We start from the raw sequence: 13,896 nt of genomic DNA on the forward strand, positions 1-13,896 counted from the left end.
GAATGGAAAGAGAATATGTGTTCATTATGTTGGATAAATTGGAGATCTGACTAGCCTGCCAGCAAAGCCACCTTTTCTGACACTTGACCTGTCAGTGAAATTCAGGCCTGTACATGCTTTTCTATCCCATTGTGCTTGCAGAAATGCTCTGAGCAATCATCAAGCACCGAGTCTGTTGGGTTCTATTGATTAAAAAAAAAAAAAAAAAGAGCACATTTTGCAGCTTGTTCTGTTTTTTGATCATTTTTCAAGTTGACTCTGAAATTTTTAGGTAGCTGATGCAAGAAATCTGATGGTGCCATCTTAGCCCCAACTTGGCTGACTAACATATTCTTCTAGAAAGAAGAAAAAGCATACTTAAAGTGCAAAATAAAATAAAATTAATGAGAACATGTAACCCCAGTGCTGCCCAAACTGTAGTTATAGCAAAAGCCATTTGATGACAAGTGCAGGTTGAGGGGAAGCAGCCCTGCATATTCCTGGCATGTCTGTTTGGGGATTCGCAGATGCCCCATGTTCTGGACAAACACTCAATTGGAATGAACAGGGACTGTAGCCTGTTGCAAACAGGCAGAATATACCTCAAAGTTAGGCTACTACTCTGAAGGTTGCAAAACCTCTCAGTTCTGGTTTGTTGTATTGATATCAAAGTCAATTCTTGCCAAACCTGCTTGTAGTGAAAATACATTCATAAAGGCAAACTTTTTCTTTACTTCATAGAACATTATCTCTTCCCTGTGAAATTACCATATTTTACAAAGCAGATGACTCACATCAAGAGCATTCCTAAGGGCCACTAAGAAACAAATCTGTTCTTCAAAAAAATCTGCCTTTTCATTAAGTAGTAGTCAGGAAAACTAACTTCAATGGGGATCATTGCCTGCTACTATCTTTCTCCCATCACAGATGGCAGGAGGCACATTTGGGACCATTAATAACAGAAGCTGTCAGCAATTCTTCTAATGATATAACCATGCTGCCTCCTCTAAACAGAAAATAACATGATTTGTGTAGCAAAAACTGTTGCTCAGTGATAGGGACATCATCATCTGTCATCTCTCTTTGTTTTATTTTTAAGGGAGCTAATCAGGAAACTGGCAGTGCTTTAAACTGCTACCAACTACCAGTCGCCTTCTCAACTCCAAACACCATGCAAAGCCAGCATTTGTTTCTCCTGTGACTGATCAGTTTTTCTGAAATACAAATAATCTGTATCCCTACATTCGGTCAGTGGGATCCACCATTCAATATTCTTAAGTTTCCCCCAAAGATGCTTCCAAATCTACTCGCTCTGATTCAGCTGTGTTCTGTGGGATTTTAAAGTCCTTTGCTGTTCTGCTGTGTTGGCTCTGAAACACTGTAAGCTCAGATGTGATCTATTTGTTTTTATACCTGTCCAGACCTTCCCATTTCACTTGTAAGACTCCTAACTTGGTCTCAGTTCTTGCATGGCAAGTCTCTGATATAGTTCTGGACTCTTGGATTGCTCAGTTTTCTTAATTAGTTTCTCATTCTTCATGTTATGCTTGATGCTAATAGGAGAATTGGTTTGTTACGTAGAGCCTTGGGATTCCCCTGAACACAGGCAGGTCAGTGACACAAACATCTAAGGGCTTTGGATATTTTCCCTTTTTGTTGACATGGATCAATGTCAAGGACAAACATTGTCAAGCTCCTTAGCTTGAACTTCTTCTGAGGTCCTTAGAAATACTGGAAAGTAAATCTTCCCACCATCAGCAAGTCAGAAAATGGTACACTTTTCTGCCTGAACTGATGTTTGTCTTTTGTTTTCAGACATTCCACTGGTGGGCAATAATTTATATATACCTCTCTGCACACACCTAGAAAACTGTATAGAAGGTACTGTTGGGGAGGAGGACATCAATAATGATACCTTGCTTCTTATTTTAAAGTTGAATCTGCTGGCTTTATGTCATATTGTTTCCTTTTATGTCAATTTATTTTTTATACCATGTTTATTTTTCATATTGACGTAATATTTTCTTGATTCATATTCCTTAATCTTTTATCAGTTCCCTCTTATTTATATTCATCTCCATTTTTCCTTTGTTCCATTTTCTTTCCTGCTCTTATTATTTTGCCTTAGTTAAATTCCCTAACCTTTTCTCTGTTTTCCATCCTTTGCAAGATGCCAGCCACTCTCTTTGCTGTGATCAAATAACATAATCATGCCTCCTCTGACACTAAGGAAGTAACCCCTTTGTGCACATCCCTTTCTTGCTAAGTGATACAGACAACTCTCAACTGTTGACAAAAGCCAGCTAAGCGGTGATGAAATATAAACATTTTCTGGCATGCTGCTGAAAGCCTCCATCAAACGGAGGCCGTGCCGTTTTGGTTGATGTGCTGGTGGGATCCAAGGGGATGGATGTAGCTGTCCAAGTGTTAAGAGTCTTTACGAGCAGCACAGATGACAGACTTAAGACAAGCCCTAAGGAGTCTGTCTTTGAAATTTAATAACATAAGAAGAAAAATATTCCACACTTCACTAGCAAATTTAATGGTACACAGTAAAAGCATTATGAAGCTTTTTTTTTTGTTGTTGTTAAAAAAAGGAAGGGAGATGGTTTATGAAAGTTGATTAAGAATGTGGTTTCCACACTGCTTCATTTGAGAAAATCATGTTGATGGCTGATATATGTTTTCCAGCACATTATAACTTTTGAAGTGTATTAATTTTCCCTGCTGGGGAAAATACTGTTCAATAAGACTGGGGGAGGAGGGAGGGGGCCTGACATCCTTATTATGCTGTCACATAAAGACTACTTCTTCAGACTCTTCAAGGTCTGTGTCTCTGCAAGAGTGACAGACTAATAGGTTCTATTCTTAAATTCTAAGTATCCTTGATAGTGCACCAAGCAATTTATCCTTAAAATAAAAAGTGAAAAAAGTTCTGCTGATACATAGTTGCAGAAAGTCACTGGGAGATAGCTGAATAAAATTGAATTTCTCCTATCTTGCAAAAATACAAACACAGAGTATTGACACGCTTGTCTCCGAGTGCCTATATCTTCACAGTATTGGACCAGATGTAATTACCAACTTACTATGAATTTCATTCCCATCACAGGATCTTGAGTCAGGAATATCATATGCTCCCAAGCCTGCAAGCAACTGTAGTATTTCCAGTGAGAGTAATGACTTTTGATGACATGATCCATTGTGGCGTGAAATAAGTTCACGTTGTTATATGTATCTGGGTGAAACATAAACAAGATTTAATTACATAGAAATAAATCAAATACAAAACATGTATTTATTCTCCATCAGGTCCCTAAGATCAGAAGTCTGGAGCTTAGCAGTAGTGGGAACCAAGAGAGATTACTTTCAGGACTTGATGAAGCTGGTATTTTGCTGTAGTTTTCTAGCTGTGAGAATGCAGTAAAAGATTCTAGGCTTGCATTTCAAAGAGTAATAGATAAGCTGCATAAGCATAAAGAACCAAAGCTTTGATAGTGCAGGGAATTTGCCTAAACAATTCAGATAGTCAGTGAATTACCTGTTCCTGCTAAGTGAATAACTCTTACTTAAAAAACATCCAGATTGGCCCCAGACTGTGCAAACTAGGCAATATAAATGCAGCTCATAAAGTTCTGCCACATACAAACAAGATGAACAACAACAACAACAAAAATCTTGGGGTTTTAAGCGAATCAATTGTTTTCACAAGATGGTTTTAGTTTTGGTTTGTCTTGAAATCGCAGAATAGTTGGCATGGAAATGGAATGCTGAATTGTGAAGTGATGGCAAGAACATATGGGCTAACTAACTCATGGTTCATCTCAAGAGATCATTACACTTGCTTGGGAAGCTGTTTTTCCTCCTTCCTGATTCTACTTAGCTGCTTTTGTAACGACTAGTATCAATTAGAAAAAATGTGGTTTCTCATTCCACTCTAGAAATTTAATGCAGTGGAAATTATCCATTGTCTCTGGAGGGAACACAGCCCACCCCACTGTCCCATGTGGGTGATCCCAGTTGACTGTCCTTTTAGATCCTTTCTTTCTCTGTGGGATGTTCCAGCCATAAATAGAGATATCTCTAGTTTGTCTTTGCTCCCTTAACTGAACGATAAGTTCTCCAAAACTTCTGTATCAACCAGGTAATAGTTTTGAATTCTGGTAGAACCAGTGGTCTCAGAACACACTTGTACATAGATGTCTTTCTGGATATTTTTTCCTCACGTTGCCTCTCTACCTATCTCCAGCCAGAAGCAGGAACTGGAAGGCAGACCCTGTTATCTGCACACCCCTCTGCAGTACTCTGTGCCTTGCAGCTGCCTCTCATTGCCATCCCATCTCCTTTTAACCCACATAAAAATCATAATTCTGAACTACTCTTTCATCCCATTGGTGTCAACAGTGTTCATAGTCACAAGCTTAGGGGGCATTAATCAAGAAAACATTAACTTGGATTTCTTTCAGTATGGGATTTCTCCCGTCTCATCCCAGGCGCCCTTGTTGCTGTTCAGAGCCCAGCTCCTCTGTAGCCTCAACTCACTTAAACATAGTTCGTTTTTTCCTTTAACATTGCCTGTATTTTGTTCTTTCACAAGTGTCCTCTTCCTTAATTTGATACACTTTTTCATCTTTTACGCCTGTGGCCTCCAATGAGAACTTTGCTGCCAGAAACCATTTGGGCCACTTATACCTTTCAATTGACGCCAAACACTTAAATAATTTAGCAGTCCAGATAAAACCAGGTTAATTCGAAATGGTTACAGGTTTCTGTGCTTGCCTTTACTATAAAATCACAGTGAGTGGGAGTTTAAGAAATAATCATTAGTACACATCAACGAATCTCTACTCAGACTTGACTTTTAATTATTGTCATACTTCAAACTTAGGCCAGGCTTTTAAGCAATGAAAAGTCAGCTCTCCAGATAAATCTGACTTCGAAATAAGGAAGCTTCACTCTTTCCATAGAGTAGATGAGTGAGATACAGCTAATATCAATAAATAATATAAAGCTACTGGAGACACATTCTGATTTTAGACCACCTAGAGCTTTGCAGCTTGAAGGGGGATATTGTTTTACCTGACTGAGATAGAGGTGAAGAATTTCAGTGCTTGAGCATGTGTGGATTGATAATACACTCCGAGAGGCTGTTAGTATAATACCTTCAATAAGGGAATTATGCTTCCCCATTTGCAAGCTTTTCATCTTTGTCATATATGATGATATTCTTTTTCATTTAAGAATTAATTCAAATAGAGTACAAGTTACTAATGAGACTGAAATTGAAATATAGTTGTGCAGAAGAAAAATGGGTGTACGAAATGCGTATACAGGCAATGGAGGATGCTAACCATTTGTAATATGCTGGTGCTTTTCAGAGGAATTAAAGCCTTACTCTATGCGTCCAATTGAGGCAGCCAATGTGATGAGAACTGATCCGTGTAGTGCTAAGAGTATTTCAAAAGGAGGGTTTCTGACATGATTTAATGTTCTGAGAAAGAGATTCAGGTTCTAATGCTGAATTTACCATTGACTTCTGTTCTTTCAGATCCAATATGCATCAGTTTTCACTGACTTAAGTATTTTAATTATGGATATTCAGGTACCGAGAGAAAATGCAATTTTAATTTTTAAGCAGACTTTCTCTTTAACATCCAAAACAATGGAGTTCCATTTATGTGCTTCTGGTTTTTTTTTCCTGATTTCTTTAAATTAGAGAGGATTCTACGCTTCCATTTAAAGCCTTAGGCTTAACTATTCCAGGTTCCCCGGACAGTATCAGTGTATCTCAAAGAGGCCAGGAGACACCTGCAGAAGTTTTGTTGGTGTTGTGCACAGGATGCCTTGATTACAGATGCTGTTTCTTCTTCATGCACCTCCATTTCTAAATTCCACTGAAAGGTGATCTGAAAAGCCTTTCTCAATATTGCTGCTGCACATAACCAATTTGCCACTGCAACACCCTGTCTGCAAATGAGGGGAAGAGCATCTGCGTGATTGTGAGAAGTGTAGCTGGTGTTCACAAGCCAGAATGTTTTCAGTATCCAACAACTCTGAGAATTTCTTTAGCAAATCAAATCTTATTGCATTAAATAATTAAGTGGATTAACTGATGCACCACCACCCCCCCCAAGTTGTTCAGTCACCTCCTTATGAATGTGTTCTAACAAAGTCCTGGATCTGTTATGTCTCTGGGATGTGCAACTGATTCTTAGTTAATGCATTCTTACCATAATTGCTTTTTAATACACTGGATTAGAAGATTATCTTTACATTAAACTGTATTTATAACAACTAAAAGAATCACATTAATTATATGTTGATCAGTAGATTCTAAGAGGTAAATGATTTTGTAATTTGAATTATGGCAATTACTTGAGGTCTTTAGTACCTCAGATTTAATCAGTAATTTTCCCACGATTTATTGTGGTGCAAAAAGACCAAAATTATAAGAAAAAAATATTCTACCAGTAGGGATAGATAAACAGATAATATCAAATTACTTCTAGTCATTATCGTATGTCTGCTGGAGTTCTCATCCTTGTTATCCCAGACATATTAGCTCAGAAAGAGCTGCAGTTAATACAGAAACTAGATTTTTTCTTCAGGCTGCATCCCTTTTTGAAACTTTTCTTTCTTTCCTCTGTGATTACTAGCTGCAAATCACCAAAGTCCTTATTTTGTTTGTTGTTTAGAGGCAGGCTACTGGTACATCTTTCAGAGAAAGCATTGCCCTTGCAATGGAATCGGGGCAGTTCTTTCTTGGTGCACCACAGGCATTCACCGGAAATATAATTGAGGGTCAGATGCCAAATCAAAATAACCTTCAGCACAAGCTGAGTCTTTGGTGCCCTAAGTCATCCTGAAAACCTTTGTTGAACCCTGATAATTAGAATGGAGTAAAGGTGAAAGAGGTGACATGGTTGCTGCCTATAGAGATGTGTCCCTGACATTGGGGTAAAACATGAATAAACAGGTTGATAGATTGTAAAAGGTATTTTTTCTCTCTCTTTTGCCTTCTTGATTTATTGCTGACACATTTCTACCAGTTAAACCATCTACAGTGTCTGTCCCTGTACAGACTTCTGAATTCGCAGTAAGTCCCGTGGAAGGCTGTTTTCCCAGCAGCCATTGCCAAAAGCACAAAGAACGTTAAAGAACAGGTGCCTTTTCTGAAGCAGAAGGAACTCTGCTGAACAGCTTTCTGATCAAGGTAATTTGACATCAGTGGCTTCAATTGATCTTATTCAAGTTTTCTGTGTTTTTGAAGAAACTGTCAATAAGTCGAGTCATGGAACTTCTTGGTATAAAGACTTCTGGGTGAATTAGGAAAATGAGACATGGAAAGCTAAACAAGTGGAATGGAAGGAGTTGAAAAAGAACTAGATGAATGAGACATCTTTGGAGAAAGAAATTTGAATTGGTGCAGTTGAGCTGAGGCCTTTGAAAGTGGTGTGGTGAGAATGGTTAACGATGATCTCTAACAGTGTTTTGCTGTGGGGAAGGCAGAATGAGGGAGATGTCTTAGGAAGGACATGATAAAAAAGAGTTGAAGAGGATTCACTGGAGACATTAGGGAAGAAGTGGTGAAACTGTAAATAGCTGGGATGTTTGGATGGAAGGAATTGAAGCTAATGTTCAGGCTCTTGACCTGTTTATTGCTTATAAAGAATAGGGGAGTCTGGAGAAGGCTCCTGTACAAGCTCTTTGGTTTATAATAAGATTGAGGCAGACCAGAAGCCTGGGTTGGATAGGGTTTTTGTGATAAGTGTTCCCAAAGAATATTTTGTCTGAGCTCTGCTTTAAACACAGTCCTTGATTTTACAAGCTGAAATGAGAACAAAGGAACAAACCCTTTAAAATCAAGCTTATCAGGCCAGATTTCAGTGGTAGCAGTACTGGCATCTGCTACAGTATTTATATCTGAAGTTAAAATCTTGGCCCTTAGCCTGTGAGCAGCAGCTTATGACCATTCTGGATACAGTTCAGAGCTATGCTAAGTGGTTCCATTTGAAAGACATTTTTCAATTACAGAAAAACAATTTTGGGAAGAGGTTCTGTTCAGAAGTACTTGTTGAAATTCCATTTATGCGGCCTGGCATGGTTGCTTTGGTTATGTTGCTAAAACCAAACAAACTCCCTGGCAAATGTATTAGTACTCCATAAGGAAAACAGGAGCTGAATCAAACCTTTGGAGATACATACACACATATATATCTATATATCAATATATCTATATAAGGGACTCAAAGAGAGTTTGGATATGAAAGTAGAGGCTGCTTTTTCCCTTTAGTAGTTGCTGCAATATAAACCTCAATCCTGAGCATCTCAAGCTTTTGAGAAAATCTAGAACCAGATTTGAACCCTGTTTTAAAACAAATATAGTTCAACAAAGCTAGATGAATTTGCGGCTTTAACTGTAAGGCAGATCTGAAGGCTCACTTACAGTGGGGAGGAAGAATAGTCATAATAAAAGTATGATCTAATGGAAACGTCAGATTAATTTGATCATAGAGGTTATTAAAAGTTAATAATAAATGCTAACTGCGTTATGGAATCATCCATTCACCTGGAGAATCCAGATGAAAGAGATCTGCATCCCTGGGAATGGAATCACAGGACTACAGTGGAGTATTTAAAATGAAAGTTCTCCCAAGATGGAGGAACAGAACCTAATCTACAGTTCCCTTGTACAGAAAATGTGTTCCTGGAATTCTGCCCAAAGATCATTCTTTCTTGTTTACCAGAGGAGAATGTTTAGAAGCCCAATGTATAAATGGAGAAAAAAGCCATTTTTGTTTGGCATTACGGATAACTGGCCTTCCATACAGACTGAGCTTTGCTTGAAACGGTACCTGAGTCTGTGTGCTGTCCCAAAAATGCATGGCACTGCGAGAAAAAGACTTGTTTTGACAATGAAAATTGGACATTGTAATACCTCTGGTTCCACACAGGACTATGTCAGTACAATAATAATAAGCATCTTCCTAATTAGGAATAATACAGAAGGTGTTTAAAACGTCATCCAAAATCTGCATGAAGCAATAGAATTTATAAGTAATTTTCCATACAATCAATTTACATCCTATCTGAATAGTCGTTTACGTGATTTAGTAATCCATGAGGCTACAGAAGCTCACTTGTGTTAACATGCTGGTTAGAAAGCTAAATGAAAAATATTTTTTTTAGAAATCATCAAAAGACACGTAACTCGCAAAATAATGCAAGCCAATGGTTCAGGTGGGAAATGGTCAGGAAAAGAGTAGATTTTGTGTGGGGGCTGGATTTGGGGAAAAGATGTTTTAGCCTGATGAATCAAATGATGGGTGGGTAACTGGAAACCATGGCTTGCAATGGGACTCGTTTAAGCATAGGTGAGAAAACGAAGAATAAGGAGTGTGAAGCAAAGAACTGGACTGATACAGAAGACGAAGGAGGCCATGGAAGAACCAAGAAAGATACACTGAGAACAACACCTGTGGCTAGATGCAGAGCTTTAGTACAAGAAGAAGGAAAACGATCGATGGAGAAGAAAAAGGACCTGTTAGAGCACAGTGTGTATTTCCAAAGAAAGGGAGAACAGCAAGGTATTCACCAGGAGCTCTTCTGGATGAACTGGAAGAAGACAGGAAAGTTGCAGAAAATGACATAATTAGATATGAAAGATACACATTGGGACCTGCATTCTATTCTTCTGATGTCTTGCAAGCTAGAATTACCTCATATCACTGCGGGTTTGCCAGAATATAAAAGTAGAAAAAGCAGTGAGAAAAGATAATACGATGGTGGAGAAGATTGCAATCTTCCCTCTTTTGGAGACCATGACAGCCTAAATATTAGCTGAAGCCATATAGCAAATTAAAGGTGGATGCCTCTATTTCACAGGGTTACTTTGGAAACCTGGATTTAAATGAAAATAATTTAAACTACCAGTGCTTATGCAGTCCTAAGAAGGGGATGGATTGGACTTACAAAGCCCTACCTCCATAATTGTAGTGTGTAACTGGCTCTGCGAGCACAGGAAAGAGCAACTAACATCTCTAAGCAATCAGTAGTATTGCAAATGGCAAGTTCAAAGAAAAGGAACACAGTTCAAGGCACATTTTATATCTTAACCTGATATACGAGAGTACTTGGGTCTAGCAGGACATTTTCATTTTGGAAACCGTTAGACGTCATGGACTAGGGCTTGAAAGAGCAGCCAGTTTGCAGGGTCTGAGGCAAACTGATTCAGACTTGACCTATGCTGGTTTCTCAGGCAAAGGATGAATAATCCATAAAGAATTAAAAATATTTTTAGCTGTTAATAAAAGCAGTAATGTACCAGTCAGTTCAGGACAACAAGTGAAAAACAATTCCTGTCTTTCAGGCACTTAAAGCATAGGAGATGCTGCAAAACAGTCAAAAGCATTAACCCCACTTAAAACCTTGGCAAGGAGCTGCATTGGAAGTACCATAAATCTGCAAAATGTCAAATATATCCTACAGTGAGCATTTTGGTTTTAACTATCACTTAGCTGTAGTACTACAGATATTTGGTGTATACCTGAAACCGTAAGAACTATATTAACTCAGGATTCCTTTTCAACGCTCTCTAGCTACGTCCCATTACCTCACCATAGATTTTTATTGGATGTTATCCAGCGATTCAGTATTAGTGCCATAAATGCCATTATGACATATGACATTTGTTATACTCAACAGCAGCATTCATTACTGTAAGCAATAGCAGCCAGACTACATTTCCTTACAGTATTTAGCCATTATTTGATGAGAGGTGAGAGTAATTTGGCAGGTGGTGGGAGCAGAGCAGCCTGAGGAAGTGACACTGTGTGTTATCTCCCGTGGTTCAATTGATACCTTGTGTGCACACATAGCCAGGAGATCTGCTGTTGACATACAGCAGTAAATATTTCTGTTATTATATATGATTTTTTTTAATAATGCCTAGAGGTGCCACTGGGCAAGCTGAAGAGTTCCTGCCCCAGTCAGTCTGAGGAGCTAAGCTGAACAAAATAGTGTTAGTGCTTTCTATTGCAGATGGTGAGCTAAGGCATGGGGAAATTAAATGACATGCACTGTCGGGAACAAAGGCAGGTATTGAAATTGATCTCCAAACTTGTCCTGCCTCCGTCACAGCCATAACTCCATTGATTCTCCACTAATGCTGTTGCGGGGTGTTCACGGATTTGTGTGTATAAAAGTTATTAGGTTCCTACAGCAAATGTTCTTTGTTAATTGAAGTACTAAGGACCTATTTTTTTTTTCCCCTTTTTCTCTGTGAATAGCAACTCTAGGAGCCCCAATACAGATGCTTAAAGTTATATAAACATCCTCCTATGGTTTCTGACAGCTTACCAAACACCACCTGAAAGTAGGTGCTTTGCTCATCATGCTCTTAGTTCTTGCAGGTGGGGCTTCCTAAATCCATCGACTGTGTGGATTCTGTGAAGCCAGGCACATTGTGTGATTAATTGAACTGTTGTAACAGCAGATGCTGCTACATCTCAGGGCAGTGCCCTGATCTGGGGGCTATAAAATCTTTTCTTCCTAGCTTTAATTTTTTTTTCTTAATATGAAATGGAATGCTTAAACAGAAGAGATTCAAAAACGTGTATTCCAGGTTAATTATTAGCTCAGGAAATAGCTTGTTCAGCATCACTTGGGCGCAAGAGCAGAGCAGGAATCCAGATACTCTCCTATCTGTGAAGTAAATGCCATGAACATGGAAAGCCATTCACTCTTCTAGTCTGATTTGTTCTTTTTCTCTCAGTTTCACTTCAATATTGAATCAAAGGAGTTTTGCATTATGGAAAACTCACTGCCCACCGAGCTGATCTGCTACATCATTAGCATACTTAAGGACAAAATGGTCCAGGTGGAGGTTTATTTTAAGCAGTTGAGTTTCACCTACGCCTGTCACTGAATAATTGTCACACCTACTACAGCTCCCCTCTCAAAAAAAAAAAAAAAAAGAAAAAACCAAACAAAAACCAATACAACACAGAGGAAAGTTTCAGAAAAAACTATATAGGGCTCCATTTTACAAAAGTAACTCCATAGGTGAGCCAGCTAACCTCTCTGATAGAAAATGCTACTGGCATAAATCTAGCGCGGGCATAAAAGTCAGGATTTCATAGTAGTATAAGGCTAATGATTAAAGTGTGTGTGATGGTAGTCACAGTAACAGCACCGAACAGGGGAGCACCCGCCTTTCTCTTAGGTGTTCTGACAGCCCGATATTAAAGACCTGCAAGTGTCAGAAGATGTAGGAAATCAACTGGCCTCTTTGACAGATTTTACAGCATAGTGTTTGTGCTGTCAAGGCAGTGAATATGACAGCCCTGAGAGATGACAGTAATAGGAATGTTTAGGTAAGGGAACAAGCCTAATAGAGATGCTGCTGTTGACAGTAACGTGCTTGTGTTAAAAGTAGACTCTTTGTTTGAGCTTTTACTTGGAGAAGATTTCATTAAGTCTGTTTTTCTACTTCTGTTTTTTTGTTTTGTCTTCAGGGTCTTCCTGTGTGTCTGTCTGTTTTTACTACCACGGTAAAATACTATTTAGTTGTAATGTGGAAGGTACAAGTCATTCTGTAATACTCTGTTTCACTTAAATCATCATGATAATGTAGGCAACATCTGAAGGCTGCATTGATTAGGATTAAAAATCACCTTTTTTTTTAAATCTTGAAAATTTTATAAACAGTTGAAAGAAACCAAATTAAGCGTTGAGAGAGTTGAAGTTTGAAAATATTAAGGATGGCATTGAATTCTTCTATTTGGCTACCTAAAAATGAGGTCATTTGTTCAAGCTAGTCATGGGGCTACCACTGGGGTGAATGGGAGTTGGGGACCTGCTGAGCATGTTTTATTCCATTCATCTCTTTCCAGTCACAACAGAAAATGCCCAGACAGGTATGACAGACTGGGCATGGCAAAGTCAGAAGGGCAGCCTCAGGCAAAGCTGGAGGCACACACCAAGCTCAGCTTTCCCAGCCAGGCTCAGCTTTCCCAGCTGCCTCAGCTGTGCTTGAACCAGCTCTGCAGCAGCCTCCCTCTCCAGGGAGCGCTGCCTAGGGAAGGATTTTGCCTGACAAAAAACAGAATCCACATACATTAGATCATCCTCTAAGCTTGAAATAATAATGATGACAACAAACCAGCTTTAAGGACAAAACAGAAGCGTTTCCTGATCTTATTTGCTAGAAAGGACTGATGAGTACAAGGAGCATTAGGAATCAACAGTGTTTACCCAGAGCTTCTGCTCTGATCTGGGCTCATAAGGACACTGAACTTCTCTTCAAGGAGCATGTTCAGAGATAAAACATTTAGACAGAACATTGTGAAGTAAAGCAAGATAAATACTATTTTTCCTCAAAAGTGCTTTTTCTCTGAAGTAGTAGTTTTCATGACTCCTACTTGAACTCCAGAAGTAAACTGAAGTTTGGCTTCCAGGTCTGCAGAACCATGGGAAAACCCTTTCGTCCGAGCCCACCTTCATCTCAGGCTTTGATCACTTGCAGGGGTTATTAGCTGTGGTGTAAGAGCTGGCTCTTGGGATCAAGAGATTTGGATTTAAAAGTCTGTTTCAATAAGCTCAGAAATATGGCAGACAAGTCCATTATCTCAGAGCTATTAGGGTTACAAGATGTTGATGATGCACACAATTTGCTTTGTTATCAAATGCTACTTAAATGATGGATAGTTACCACAGCATGAGAGTTGCACCAAATGATTAATACTTGGGTTTAGCAGAGATCATTGCCTGTGTAAGTCTGACTTACACTGATATTTGAGTACTTGGAGATGCATACAGGTGCCTAGTTACATTTTCAGAAGCCATGGTATACACAAGTCTGCCAGCAGTGGAAATTAGGGAATTTCTTTTGAAAATTTCTTTGAGGTGCCTGTTTGC

This window comes from Patagioenas fasciata, chromosome 7, assembly GCF_037038585.1.
Source record: "Patagioenas fasciata isolate bPatFas1 chromosome 7, bPatFas1.hap1, whole genome shotgun sequence".
Taxonomy (NCBI): domain Eukaryota; kingdom Metazoa; phylum Chordata; class Aves; order Columbiformes; family Columbidae; genus Patagioenas; species Patagioenas fasciata.